The 14401-nt window shown below is 41.4% G+C and overlaps 1 long non-coding RNA gene across 1 annotated transcript; it reads right to left on the bottom strand.

The window, feature by feature from the left end:
• Positions 1-397: 397 nt before the first annotated feature.
• LOC142174929 (uncharacterized) lies at positions 398-2800 on the bottom strand. The gene is made up of 2 exons (XR_012704063.1): positions 2058-2800; positions 398-507 (listed from the first exon to the last, which is right to left on the bottom strand). It is a non-coding gene; the product is annotated as an uncharacterized LOC142174929 (long non-coding RNA).
• Between the last annotated feature and the right edge of the window lie 11601 nt (positions 2801-14401).

Genomic DNA, 14401 nt, shown 5'->3' with positions numbered 1-14401 from the left:
CGACTCCGTTGAGATTTGGATTTGGGTTACATAAATGTGCACCCGAGTTTAAGAATGTAATTTAATTAAATCGCGTCTAAAGAGTCTAACGCATTATTATCTTTGGGGAAGGTAGTGAAATTCACTAAACAGTCCATCCCAAATTCTAAGTATTTATTATGACCAATTATTGAGGGCCCCGCAATTTACATTTTTATTTGGCGAGGCTCGTCTCATTATTTTTTTAAAAAAAAGGATAATCTTAGAACGACTACATTTTTTATTTTTTCGTTTTTCTCTAAAATAAATGAAGAAAAGATCCTACTTTATTTATATACTTCGAGTTATTATAGTTAAGTTTCGAAAGTGAGTCGTTTAAAGAGTTTACATGGGAAGCGCATAGAATATTCTACATAGAGGCAGTAAAGAAAGAAAAGACTACATTAAACTACAACTTCAAATCTTTCACATTTTTGCATTCATGCTTCGAATGGCTTACAAGATGAACCAGTGTATCAGTTTGTGTACCTGGTATTTGGAAAGCAAGGAAAGAAGATGAAGATCAGTAGAAGCAGCAGTAGTGTAAATACACAACAACAACAACAGCAACCCCAGCAGCAATTCGACCCAGGTTCAAGGCCCAGAAAACTTTGAAGAAAACCGAACAACTCAATAGAACAAAACCAAAAGTATGTAAACAAACTAAACAACAACAACCCACGCGTGTATTAAACCCGAAACTTCTCACTTTGTTTTTGTTCTCTTTTTAAACTCTACCACACTCTCTTCGGATTTTCAGAATGTATTCCTCTCTCCCAAAATTTTCCCAAAAACCCTCTTTCTAAAAATTCTCCTCCTAAAATCTCTTAAAATTCCTCCCAAAATCTCTCCCAAAATTCCCCTACTTCTAAAAATTCTTCTCCCCCTCCTTTTTAAGTGTCAAATGAGTCTCCTATATACCAAAGCAAGACTCAAATCTTCCACTATGTGCACTCTTTAACTTTTATAATTACCCACACTTTTACTTTAGTAAAAGTAGTAAATGTGGGCCCCCCATGTTCCCTCTTTTTGAAAAGCAGTCAAAGTGGGCCCCCATGTTCCCTCTTTTTGAAAAGAAGACATCATTACCCACCTTTTCCTTTTTGCTTTTATCATTATGTCTGGTCCCCACCATAATTAATTAATCTGTAATTGGTTAATTCCCGTTTTACCCCTAAAACTACTGTTAGGCCCCGATTCAAAAATCTATTAACTTCAAAATTATCTAAGAACCTAAAATTAAATTACCAGCTATAACCAATCCTTAATCCGGTTCAATCAACAAATTCAAACTTAGACTATGAACAACAAATCAACAATCGGAATTATTTTGACTGAACGATATTTTTAACAACACATATATTTCACATTAAATCACCGGATTAAGAACGAACTTCAACCAAAAGATGAACACGAATTTAATCTAAGCTACTCAACAAAGACGGATGATTCAAGTGATTAAACTAACATATTTCTATATTCCTAACTTAATTCTTTTAAACGAATAAAATAAACCGAAGAAGAAATAATTGATTGAATTTCAACTTGAATTTAACCACATTAAAATTAAACTAACAATTTCTTTTACAAACTAAACTAAAATTAAACTAACAATTTCTTTTACATTAAACTTAAACTAACAACCAATTTGAATCTAACAATATTAAAATTAAACTAACAATTTCTTTTACAATTTAAGCTAAAATTAAGCTAACAAATTCTTTTACATACTAACAATTTCAACTTGAATTTAACAACATTAGAATTAAACTAACAATTTTCTTTTTGAATCTAACAACATTAAAATTATACTAACAATTTCTTTTACAAAAAAAAATAAAAGCACATGAAATAAACTGAAAAACTAATAAATCAAAGTTCCATTTAAATCTGAAAATTAAATCAACAAAACATATGATCAAACTAGAAAATTAAATCAACGATAGACACGAACAAAACAAGAATCGAACATTTATCGATTTTAGATCCGAGAATATCAAAACAAAACTACGGGCAACATGAAACTCAAATCTACTAACCGGATCGAAGCGACGACGAACTCGAACGGAAAGTAGTTTGGTTGTTTGGAAGAGGACGAAGAAGGAAGCATGGCAGCAGCGCTAGACAATGGAGAAACGCAGCAGCAGCGTCAAAGAGGAAGAAGCAACAAACAGGTGACGATCTGAAGAAGAAGACAGTAGCAACGACGAGCGGAGAAGGCCAGCGACGACCTGAAACATGGAGGAGAAACAGTAGCACTGGGCAGCAGCCATGGCTGGAACAACTCGATGGATGAAGAAGGAGAAGCAGCAGTAGCGACGAGCGAAGAAGAAGAAACAACGGGCAACAATACGACGTGATCTTGTGCTCATTTGAAGAGCTTGGAGACACAGCCATGGCGGACAGCAGTGATGGGATCTTTTGATCATTTTGAAGAGCAGTAGACGCAGCCATGGCGGGCAGCATGTGTCGAGGAAGAAGAAACAACGAGCGACATGAACTTGAAGAAGAAGAAACCATCGCGATCTTGAAGAAGAAGAAACACGGGTAGCGGGTGTGTGTGTGTTACGTCGCCGTGGTTGTGTGTGTGTGTGCTGTCGACGTGGTTGTATGTGTGGCGTGGGGATGAAGGGAACGGGAGAGGGGCAGCCATGGGAGGGGCTTTGAGCTCTTTGGAGAAGAAGAGAGAAAGAGAGGAAGAAGAAGAGGGGGGTGCGGGTAGTCTTAGGTTTTTTGGTTTATTTTTTTTTTTGCTTTGTTTTGTTTTGTTTTTTTTATGAAAAATGAAAGAAAAGGGGGTTTGGGGTCTTTTGGTATGGATTGGGTCGACCCAGTTCGAAATGGACTGGGTCGTTTGGGAAAATTGGGCCATTTTTTGGGCATGTGGCTTGAAATCGAAGAAGAAGCCCAATTCCGACTTTCTTTATATTTTCGCTCTCTTTTCTTCTTTTATATCTCTAAAACTAAATTATAAAAATACTTAAATTATTATTAAGAACTAAATTAAGTTATAAAAGCGCAAATTAACTCCCAATAACAATTAACGCACAATTAAGTAATAATTAAGCATAAAATTGTATATTTGGACATTAAATGCTAAAAATGCAAAAGATGCCTATTTTTGTAATTTTTAATTTTTGTAAAACAAACTTAATTACTAACAATTGTAGGATTAAATTCTAAATGCAAATGCGACATATTTTTGTATTTTTTATTAATTTAACCAATAAACACGCACAGACAGAAATACAAATAATTATCAAAAATGCCACAAAAATTTTAAAATTGCACACAAAGGAAAATTATTTTATTTTGGATTTTTTGGGAGTAATTCTCTCATAGGGCAAAAATCACGTGCTTACAACTGTAAGCACGTGATTTTTGCTTTACGAGCAATCGCTCCAAAAGAAAATAAAAATAGTAACAAATGGTTTCGCTGTACAATGTTTGAGTTTTCATGACATGTGTTGTTAGTCATTTGTGGATCTATCCATTTTTGCATTTAATCATTGGCAAACAAAATACCAAACATGTATGTCAGGATGATTAAGCCATAATTCGATCAGTAAAAGAAAATTCAAAAATATATATATGTGTGCATCGTCCGTTCTAGGTTTTTAGCTAACTTACTTAAATATTTTTTGTGATAATTGTGTTAAAATGTTGCATTGTTGCTTAGTTTTAATTTCGTTATTTTATTATTTGTTATTTTTATTTTTGTTTTAAAAAAAAAGTGAAATTAGAAAACAAAAAGTGAAAGAAATTGGTTTGGGCCAAAAAGAAATTAAACAAAAATAATAGGCCCAACCAGCACTCAGACCCAGTCCAAGTCCGGCTGCCCAGGCCTCTTCTGAAACGACGCCGTTTCAGGCAAATCAATCTGGGCCGTTAAAACTCTCGATCCAACGGCTCAGGACCTCTATCAGTAACCCGCTTCAAAACCCGACCCAGGAACCAATCCGATCCAACCCCTCACTTAAAACCAAACGACCCCGTTTAACTACCAAACGACCCCGGCTCATTTCTCAGCATCAGATCCAAGTCGTTGAGATCATCTGATCTAACGGCTCAGATCCAATCAACCTCCCCATATATAAACTCAGCCCCTTTACCCCGCACCCCCTATCCGAACCCCCCCCCCCCCCCCTTCAGTCATCTCCTTCCCCGAACCCTGAAACCCCCAAACCCTAACGCCGCCCTAGTTTCCCTTCCACCAAAACCCGGCGGCATGAACGCCGGTGGCCACCTCCCGAACACCCTAAGACCCCCTCACTCTCCTGAACATGGATCTGTTACTCCCTAGCCTCGAATCACTTTCGTTCGTCTCGAATCTTCATTTGAAGATTTGAGTCGAACCCGGATCTATGCCAAACCACCCCATCTTCATACCAGACACCCACCTGACCTTCCTCGTGACCAAACCAAGATTGGTTTGGTCCGAATCTACCCACAACTCCTTAAAAATCAGATCTGGAAATCCAGACCTTAGAACACATGCACCTGGGGAACCCGGCCAGTCTTGACAAGGGTTTGAGGTCTAATAGACCTTAATCAAGGTGTTCTCATGTGAGAACACCCTGATTAAAGTTTGTTCGGCCTCAAGGGTTCGAAGTTGAATCAGAATTAGGGTCATTTTTGATTTCAAACCTTTTTGGTAAGTTTTTCCTTCTTTTGTTTTAGTTCTAATTAAGTTGTCAGCATGTTCTGTTGTGTTTGTTTGTTATGTTGTTATTTTTATTTTCTTCCATCTCTGTTAAAGGCCTTTTATTTGGTCGATTGTCTTCTGTTTGTTCTGAATACACTCTGTGATAAACATGATCGTCGATTAGTTTAATCGTCAGATAAGTTAACTCATATAGGCCCCAGTAATTGAACAAAAATTGTCTGATGCCCCTTAGGTCCCTGAACGTATTGTTTATATGAGCGACTGATTATTACCTGCTATAATTAGTATAGTCGACTCGATAAATGTCGTCGATTAGTTTTCTATAACTAATGAATCGAATGAGCTAATAATGTCGCATGAGTAATGAGCCTGTATTGTGATTTGAATGTTGGGCATTACCCATGAATGGTAGTTTGTAACTACATTGTAAACAATTAGAGGCCAGGTTGAGGCAGTTCTGAAATCGAATGTTCAAAGCCCAAAGTGCCCTGATGCTGCAATAGGCAGGGCAGTAATAATCCAGGGTTAACAAGGGCATTCTGGGGTGTTGAAAAAGACAGAAAAGATTAGTATAAATGGGCTGACAAGTAGGGTACTAATTTAGGATTAAACTAATACCAATGGGGAACAAGACACAAAGGTATGGGGCTTAAATTGAATAATAAAAGGATGCCCATAACTCCTGATTAAAAAAAAACCAGGCGTGGGGAACAAAAGGGGCTGGCACCAAAGATACTTAGGCATGGGCTTTAACAGGGTATGGGCAGGCTGCAAGTTGCAGCATGAGGGCAGCCTAGCTGCACCGAGTCATTTGGCTTATAAATAGGCCATTTGAGAACTTAAAAGTGGCTGGACTTTTTAGTCTTCAGAAAAAAGAGAAAAACAAAGTGAAAATTTTCAGTCTTAAGGCTAGAGTTTTAATCTGAAGAGAGGTTTACTGAGTTTAAAGAAAGCCGAAAAACATAAGTTAGTTTCCAAATAGATTGTAACCAAACACCATCTGAAAGTTGAACAAGAATTCATATTGGTCAAGCTGTCTTGGCCAAGTTCTGTCGTCTGCAGTGACTGAGCTGTTTGTTGGTTGCTGAACTGTTGGTATTTGCTACATTGAACTTCTTTTACTTCTGGTGTTCATTACTCTTCGTCTGGAATTATTGGTTTGGCACTCGACTATTTGCTGGTTTCATTTATTCTGGGAATCATTGTTGGTTGTTCGTGCACTGTGGAAAACAATCTTGGTTGTTGGTTTGTTGCTGTGTTGTTGCTGTGTATCTGTTGATGCTGTGATTACTGCACACTACTCAACTGATCACTCTCCTTTCCTTTCCTTTCCTTACCAGGTACACAGTTGATACCACCAATGTAACTGAGAGTTTGAGCATGAATGCAAAAGAGAGGACCTGCAGATTGTTTTTATGTATACATGAACTGTTACATTAAATGTCATAAAATAGTTACATTTTCGTTTGTATAATAGAAGTAGCCTACATGCTCAGTATATCAATGTAGGTTAATGAATGATAGTCATGTATGTATGCTGTTAGGTGGAAAACATTCCCAGGGTAATAGATTGTATTTTAGACTTAGTCTGATGTAGTACATTCTATAATGTAAGCCAAAATAGGTAAACTACCCACATGAGTTAAAGTTCTTTCCCCTTTTGCTAGTTTGTCACATATAAATTGATAAAGAACAAAGAATCAGTTCTAGGCCTCAACCTCAGGAAGGCCGAGCCCAAATCGAAAAATCAGTTAGGCCTGTATCGGAAAAACAGGGCCTAAATCTGGCCATCTCGCATGAGCTAGGTTTGGGCCCATAATTTGCGGCTAGTTGTCCATAAGTGCAGTCACGTTTTATTATTCTGTAAAAGCACTTTGAATCCGGTTTTATAATCAACTAAGGCTATTTACTGCTTTCAATTGATAGAGACAAACACGACAAGAAACGTAGTTGCTATAGGATATCCTTTAAAAATAACAACGAGATGAGCCTCGATAAAAATAAACAAAACGCAGATGCGGGGCCCTTGTTAAATGTATATTAGTAAAGCATTTAGCTTCCAAGACGGGTTGTTTAGCAAATCTCACAACCTTCCTAAAATAACAATACGCTAGACTCTTTAGGACGCGCCTTAATAAATCTTACCTTCGTAAACTCGGGTGCACATTGATGTGACCCAAATCCAAATCCCAACGGAATCGAAATGTGTTTCTAATCACGGGTACATTGATTGTGACGTGGTTCGAGATGCGTGTCCATGACGTTGCAAATTCATTTTAAAAAATAGAATGAGATGAGCCTCGCCAAATAAAAATACAAATTGCGGGGCCCTCAGTAAATATTTGCTTTAAAAATTATTTGGACTTCGGGATGGACCGTTTAGTAAAATTCCACGGTCTTACCCAAAATAAATACGCTAGTCGCTTTAGGCGCGCCTTTAATAACTTAATTTCCTTAAACTCGGGTGCACATTGATGTGACCCAAATCCAAATCTCAACGGAGTCAAAGTGTGTCGACGACCACGGGTACATTGATTGTAACGCGGTTCGAGATACATTTTCACAACGTTGCAAGTCCTACAAAAATAACAGTGAATGATAAAAGCGGTTAAAAGATAAAAGTGGCACATAAGTTCACACTTGTATAAAATCAGATAATCAAGCCGAATATAACAGTTGAGCGACCGTGCTAGAATCACGGAACTCGGGAATGCCTAACACCTTCTCCCGGGTTAACAGAATTCCTTATCCGAATTTCTGGTACGCAGACTGTAATATAGAGTCATTCTTTTCCTCGATTCGGGATTAAAATTGGTGACTTGGGACACCCTAAATCTCCCAAGTGGAGACTCTGAAATAAATAAATAAATCCCGTTTCGATTGTCCTTTAAATTGGAAAAAACTCCCCTGCGCCACGGGCGCGTAAATAGGAGGTGTGACAGCTCTGGCGACTCTGCTGGGGATTGGGACCCAGAACCACTGGTTCAGGGTTAAGAATTCGAGCTTAGAATAATTGTTATTATTCGGCTTTATTTATTATCTAATTATTACATGTTTTGATCCTAGTGTGCTAAATGCTGCTGTTACCGCTTTGATATTATTTGAACTGTATATAAACTGTGCCGAAACCTTTCTCTTCTTACCTCCGGGGATGTGCTCACCGGTTGAGACTCCTTATTCTGTTAGTGTCATACCCTAAATAAAAGAGGCTCGGAAAGTTTCTAAGCCGGCTGGCCTTTTGGTTCCCGGAAAGGAGCTCCTTCCTCAACTCGAGTTGTCCGCTCAGGTACACTGTCTAGAACACCGACCCAGGTTTTGAACATAGAATAACGTGACTTCATGCCGGATCCCTAGTAGGAACGCTTATTTGCATCACGTTGCATATGACTTAGGGGACTCAACACAGGGGTTGGGTCCGTCTAGGACTAGCAACCTGATATGAAAAGACCATTCTGGTGCATCCTATTGTTTTCCGTGCATTTATTTGTCTCATGCCCGCATGCTGACCGGTGTTTGAATATTTGGAATATTGTGAAAAAAAAAAGGGAAATAACGGTTAGGAATTGATTGTTTATTGTTGAAAAAAAAAGAAAAAACAAATACTGTCAAAACTCTGCCAAAATTTTGAAAGTCGTTGTTCTGTCTTTCAAAAAATAAAATATCAATAGAAATATATAGTTTGTCTTGTCATAAAAAAAAAGACCCTATTCTTAAAATGGTTTTTTTTTCTTATGAAAATAATAATAAAAAAAATATATGTATAACTTAAAATGGTTTTTGTCTTAACTTTTATTATTTGTTGCAAATATATGTATATATATATATGTGAAAAATTCAAAAGTTTTTCTTTACTTCAAAATGTATATATATCTTTATTTGTGGCAAAAGTATTTGTCTTGCTAAAGGTCTAGAAAAGTCCTTTCAGGCTCCCAGTTTTCGAAACAAAAATCCAAAATATTTTCCGTTATTAACTTCTTTAGAAAGTTTTTTTATATATATATATACGAAAATTCAAAATTCACAAAAAATCGCATATATTTTGTTTTTATCAGGATAAGTGTCGTTTGTTAAAATCTTATTAATAAATGTGCAGAATGAGCACGATGCCGAATGAACCCTTTTTAATCATGAGTAAAATTCCCCTCCAATTGCGGCTCTGGTGGAATGATTTGGGCAAAGAAGGGCATGACGAAATCAAGAAGTATCTGAAAGGCCTCACGAGTTTGTTGGATATCAGGCCACGAGGAGATATCATAAGGGCACTAGTCCCCCACTGGGATCCTGCGCACAATGTCTTCCGTTTCTCAGATTTTGAACTTACCCCAACTTTAGAAGAAATAGCAGGGTATATCGGCAGCGCTGAGACTCCTTTGAGACACAAATATCTGATTGCTCCAAGAGCTGTAGCAATACACCGGTTCCTGGACTCCTTAAAGATAGTCAGAACAATCCATAACCCTGACTTGGCAAAAGGTTTTTGCAGCATGAGTTTCATATATCAAAGATATGGTCACATAGGAGGATTCGACAAGCCAGAAAACCAGTTGTGCAGCAAAGGTAATCGCCAAAAGTGGGAAGAACATAGACGGATTGCTTTCATGATAGCTTTCTTAGGACTACTAGTATTCCCAAGAAAAGATGGGAATATTGACATAAAGATAGCAGGGGTCGTCAGTACGTTGCTCACACAAAGTGATAGTACGTTGGCGCCCATGATAGTATCTGATATATTCCGGGCACTCACTTCTTGCAAAGCCGGAGGAAGCTTTTTCGAGGGTTGCAATTTGTTGTTGCAAATGTGGATGACCGAACACCTATGTCACCGAGCCCAGTATCTGAGCCATGGATCCGCTGGAAAGACCTGCATAAAGGAGTTCTATACCAGAGTTAATGAAACCTACCTACCAGAAGGAGTCACAGCATGGACCTCATATTTCCATACCCTCAATGCCAGTCAAATACAGTGGGCGCTAGGATGGTTACCGATCGACGAAGTCATATACATGCCAGCAGCCAGGCCCCATTTTCTCTTAATGGGACTTAAGAGCATTCAACCATACGCGCCGCATCGGGTTTTAAGGCAACTTGGGAGGTATCAGATAGTGCCGAAAGACGAGGATCTGAGCATCCAGGTAATCGAGATCAGTCCCGACGGCCAGTTTCTTGAAGCAAGGGTTCGTCAAATTTGGAGCCAATGTCAATACTTAGAAGCAAATACTTGTGTAATGAATCGGGCAAAAGGGGAAGTTTCGCCCGGGTATCAGGCCTGGTACAAAGGGGAGACATCATCTGGAAGACCGACCAAAAGACCTCACCTGCAAGAATTTGCCAAATCTTCACAAGAACAGTGGGGCTGGTTGGCCAAAGAGCAGGAATATCTTGTCAAAGCAGGCAAACTGAAGCAACAAGTTCAGGATATGAGGTTTGAGTGCCAATTACAGTCTGCTGCCCACAAGGGAGAAAAGAACAAGTTAATCAGAGAAGGCGAGATCCTCAAAGCTCAGATCCGGAGAATGAAAAAAGAGGCTAATAGCCAGCTGAGAAGCCGGGTGGATAAAAGATTGATAGCAGGGTTAAAGGATCAGGTTGCGGAATGCCAGGAAGATTTGGAAAAAGCCAGGGCCAGCACAGCAAAATTGCGAACCAAGTGGGCAAAGGGTGCGATGGCTCGGAGGCAGCGCCTGCAACGAGTCATAAGGGAGTATGAACTGAGCATCGGGACATTAAGGGAAACGAACGCCTCTCTTCGAGAAAGGATCCTCAAGCAAACACGAGATGCCCAAGCCGACAGAAGGCAATGCTACGATGCAATGACCAGAATGGAAAGGCAAATGGAGATGTTCCAGGATCAGCTTGCCAACAATGCGCAAACACTGGGGTTGAAGAACCAACAGATAAGGCATTTGTTCGCAGAAAGGGACAACATCCGGGGAAAGATCGACGAGATTGGGCATTACATCTACATGAGATGCCTGGCATGCGAGCAAAAGCCTCGAAAGACCCTCCTCGTTTCCATCATGGGTTGCGTCCACCGAATCATGAATGAGTTGAAAAACCTGCAGAGGGACCTCACACCAAGGGCCGCGGAAAGGCCGAATGATGCCTCGCGGGTCCCTAAGTTGGAAAATTAATCTTTGGTTGAGTCCTGTTTATTTGGCTTTGTCGCTTTTCCATATGCTGTTTTCCTTTCTTTTAGTCAAAACGGGTTAAGAACTGTGGAGTCTGTACTATTGCTATTCCTCGCTTGATGTAATTTGTAATAGCAAAATTTTGAGAATGAATTTAATGATTTCACAAGAATTGTGTGTTTCTTTACTTTGAGGCAGAACTACGCCTGGTCTGATTCACGCGGGGACGTGATACGTAGGCAATCCCCATAAGATTCGACCGCTTTTAATAAATAAAGAAAAGAAAATGTAAATAAAATAAAACGCAGAGTTTCGCAAAATACTTTAAAAGAGACGAATGAACAAGCCGAGATGACGCATGTGGTTTGAAGCAAAGCATGTAGAAACGGTTAACTGCCTAGGTGCATTGCATCCTCTATGTGTTACGATCAAATCTGTTAAGCTCTAACACTAACAAAGTTTGTTGTTGTCTGATACCAGACAGTTAGTTGTTAAAGAATTCTGGCAACACATTCATACCAAACCAGATCCAAAGGACCGGTAGCAACAAGCATGACTACTTCAGAGAATAGTAATGAGGAAGAAAGGCCGATGAGCCAGTTGCTAAAAGAGGCAATGGAAAAGATTGAAAGGATGGGACTAGAGATGCATGCAATGCAGCTAGCCTTGGCCAAAACACAAAAGAGCCCTGAGACACTGGGACACATGCCGGAGTACCCTCACTCTGGCCCTTCCACAAGCCGCCCAAATCCCCTCTATCATCAAGAAAGAAGCCCTCATGATTCCCAAGCTCCACCACCCCATCAACCTCTCCCAACACCCAATATTCCCATTTTTGTGGGACCTGCATCAGCCCCTTTGCAGCGAACGACCAGTGAGCCATTGTTTCAGGCTCACGATACACAATACTATCCCCCTGAGCCTACATTCCATGCACCCGAACCACAGGCTTACAATCCCCATCTGGAGGTACCGGCAGAGGTTGAGAAGCCGGTTAAGGCCCCTGAACAGGATGAAGTGTTGAGAAAGTTCAAAAGCCTGGAGCAATCCTTCAGGAACTTACACGGGCTGGGCAATCAAGTCAGCGTGGCATACAAAGATCTGTGCCCTTTCCCAGATGTCCAACTCCCGGCTGGGTTCAAGATGCCCAAGTTTGATTTATATGAAGGGCACGGTGATCCCATGGCACATTTGCGGGGATTCTGTAGCAAAATGAGAGGGGCAGGAGGCAAGGATGAGCTTTTGATAGCTTATTTCGGCCAAAGTCTGAGCGGATCTGCACTGGAATGGTATACCAGGCAGGACTTCAGCAGGTGGTACATGTGGGATGACCTGGCGCAGGCTTTTGCAGGTCATTTCCAATACAATATGGAGATAGTCCCTGACCGTCTCACGTTATTGAGAACTGGGAAGAAACCCGGGGAAAGTTTTCGCGAGTTCGGGTTCCGCTGGAGAGAACAAGCAGCTAGGGTCGATCCTCCCATGAGAGAGGGAGAGATGGTAGACTATTTTTTGCAGACATTGGATCCAACCTACTTTGGTCACTTGGTGACAACGGTTGGAAAATCTTTCAACGAGGTGGTCAAAATAGGGGTCATGATAGAAGAAGGTTTGAGGTCGGACAAGATCTTAAACTATTCGGCACTTAAGGCCACAACCCAGGCTATTCAAAGCGGCACGGGAGGTGCGCTAAGAAGAAAGAAAGAAGAGGTTGCCACGATCGAGGCAGGCAGTTGGTCCAGGGCTGGCAGGCCACACTACAACCAACCCAGGCCTCACAGGTCAAACTACCCATACAACCCACCACAAAATTTCTATCCACCTCGAGAACCACATTGTTCCGTACACCAAGCCCAGGTATACACTCAGCCTCCGGTTCGCCCACAATAGCGCGCACCGGCTCCCCAGAACATATATGCACCACCACAAAACACCTACCCTCCACCAAGGGCATATAGAAATCCTTCAGGGGCAGGTTTCCGGGGAAATCCAGATGCCAGGAATGACAGGTTGCGGAAGCAAAGAACCTTCACCGAACTGGGAGAAACCTACACCGTTGTGTTCCACAAGCTGCGGCAATTGGGTTTGGTTAGTCCTGTCCATACTCGGGAACCAAATCCCCCGCCTCAGAATTTGGATCGTTCAATCAGTTGTGAATACTGTTCAGGGATGCTCGGGCACGATACCGAGAAGTGTTGGAAGTTAAGGCATGCCATACAGGATCTTATTGACACCAATAAGATCGAGGTCCAGACACCGGAGGCCCCTAACATCAACCAAAACCCACTGCCAGCGCACCACGAAGCTCACATGATTGAGTTGGTGTGTGAGGGAGGAGAATTAAGAAAACCCTCACAAACAGTGATGATGATCCAAGCCGCCCCGAAAGAAGTCTTAACCAGTGGAGCAACGAGTATAGCCGCAGGGTGAAGGCGTCAAGCCGGTAGTGATATTGGGGAAGAGCCCGTCCGTCATAGCAAGCAAACCCGAGCTAAGCAAGTTGGTAATACCAGGGATCCTGCCCACACCGGCAGTCATGTTGAAAGGGGTATGTAGAGAACGGGTGACCATAAAGCCGGTGGTCCAACTGCCGATGATTGACAGCAGGGTTGTGCCCTGGAAATATGAAAAGGCAGTGGTGACGTACCAAGGAAAACAGGTGGAAGAAGTCAGTTGTGAAGCGCAAGGGCTGACTCGATCAGGTCGATGTTTTGCCCCGGTGGAGTTAAGAAAAACCAACCCAATGGCAACCAAGAAGCCAGTGTCAGAAGAAGAGGCTGAAGAATTCCTGAGGAAGATGAAAGTACAAGACTATTCTGTGGTTGAGCAGCTGAGAAAAACACCTGCCCAGATCTCACTATTGTCATTACTCCTCCATTCCGAGGAACATCGTCGGGCCCTGTTAAAGATATTGAACGAGGCCCATGTACCCAGTGAGATTTCTGTAAACCACCTGGAAACCATTGCCAGCAAGATTTTCGAGGTGAACAGAGTGACATTCTCAGATGATGACCTGCCGGTGGAAGGAACGGAGCACAATAAAGCTCTATACCTAGCTGTCAAATGTGAAGACTCGGTGGTAACCCGAGTATTGGTGGATAACGGCTCAAGCGCCAATATTTGTCCATTATCCACCCTGGACCAGTTAAAGATTGACCGTGGAAGAATCCGGGAGAATAGCATCTGTGTCCGGGGGTTTGACGGAAACGGAACAGCCACTGTGGGGGATGTTGTACTTGAATTGACCATTGGTCCGGTCCTGTTTACCATGGAATTCCAGGTATTGGACGCCACGGTATCTTACAACTTGCTGTTAGGACGACCCTGGATTCATGCAGCTAAAGCGGTGCCTTCCACCCTACATCAGACAGTGAAGTTCGAGTGGGAAAGACAAGAGGTCGTGTTGCACGGCGAGGATACAACATGCACCATGGGCGGAACCATTGTGCCTTTCATAGAGACCACTGATGACAAGGGTCCCTGGGTCTACCAGATTCTCGATACAGGGTCGGCCAACAAAATTTCTGAAGGAGAAATCATCTCGCACCCTAGGGTGGCTGCCGCAACAGTCATGATGGTATCAGAAATG

Source organism: Nicotiana tabacum, chromosome 20 (genome assembly GCF_000715075.1).
Source record: "Nicotiana tabacum cultivar K326 chromosome 20, ASM71507v2, whole genome shotgun sequence".
In the NCBI taxonomy this organism is placed as follows: Eukaryota; Viridiplantae; Streptophyta; class Magnoliopsida; order Solanales; family Solanaceae; genus Nicotiana; species Nicotiana tabacum.
This window is presented reverse-complemented; position numbering and strand designations above follow the sequence as displayed.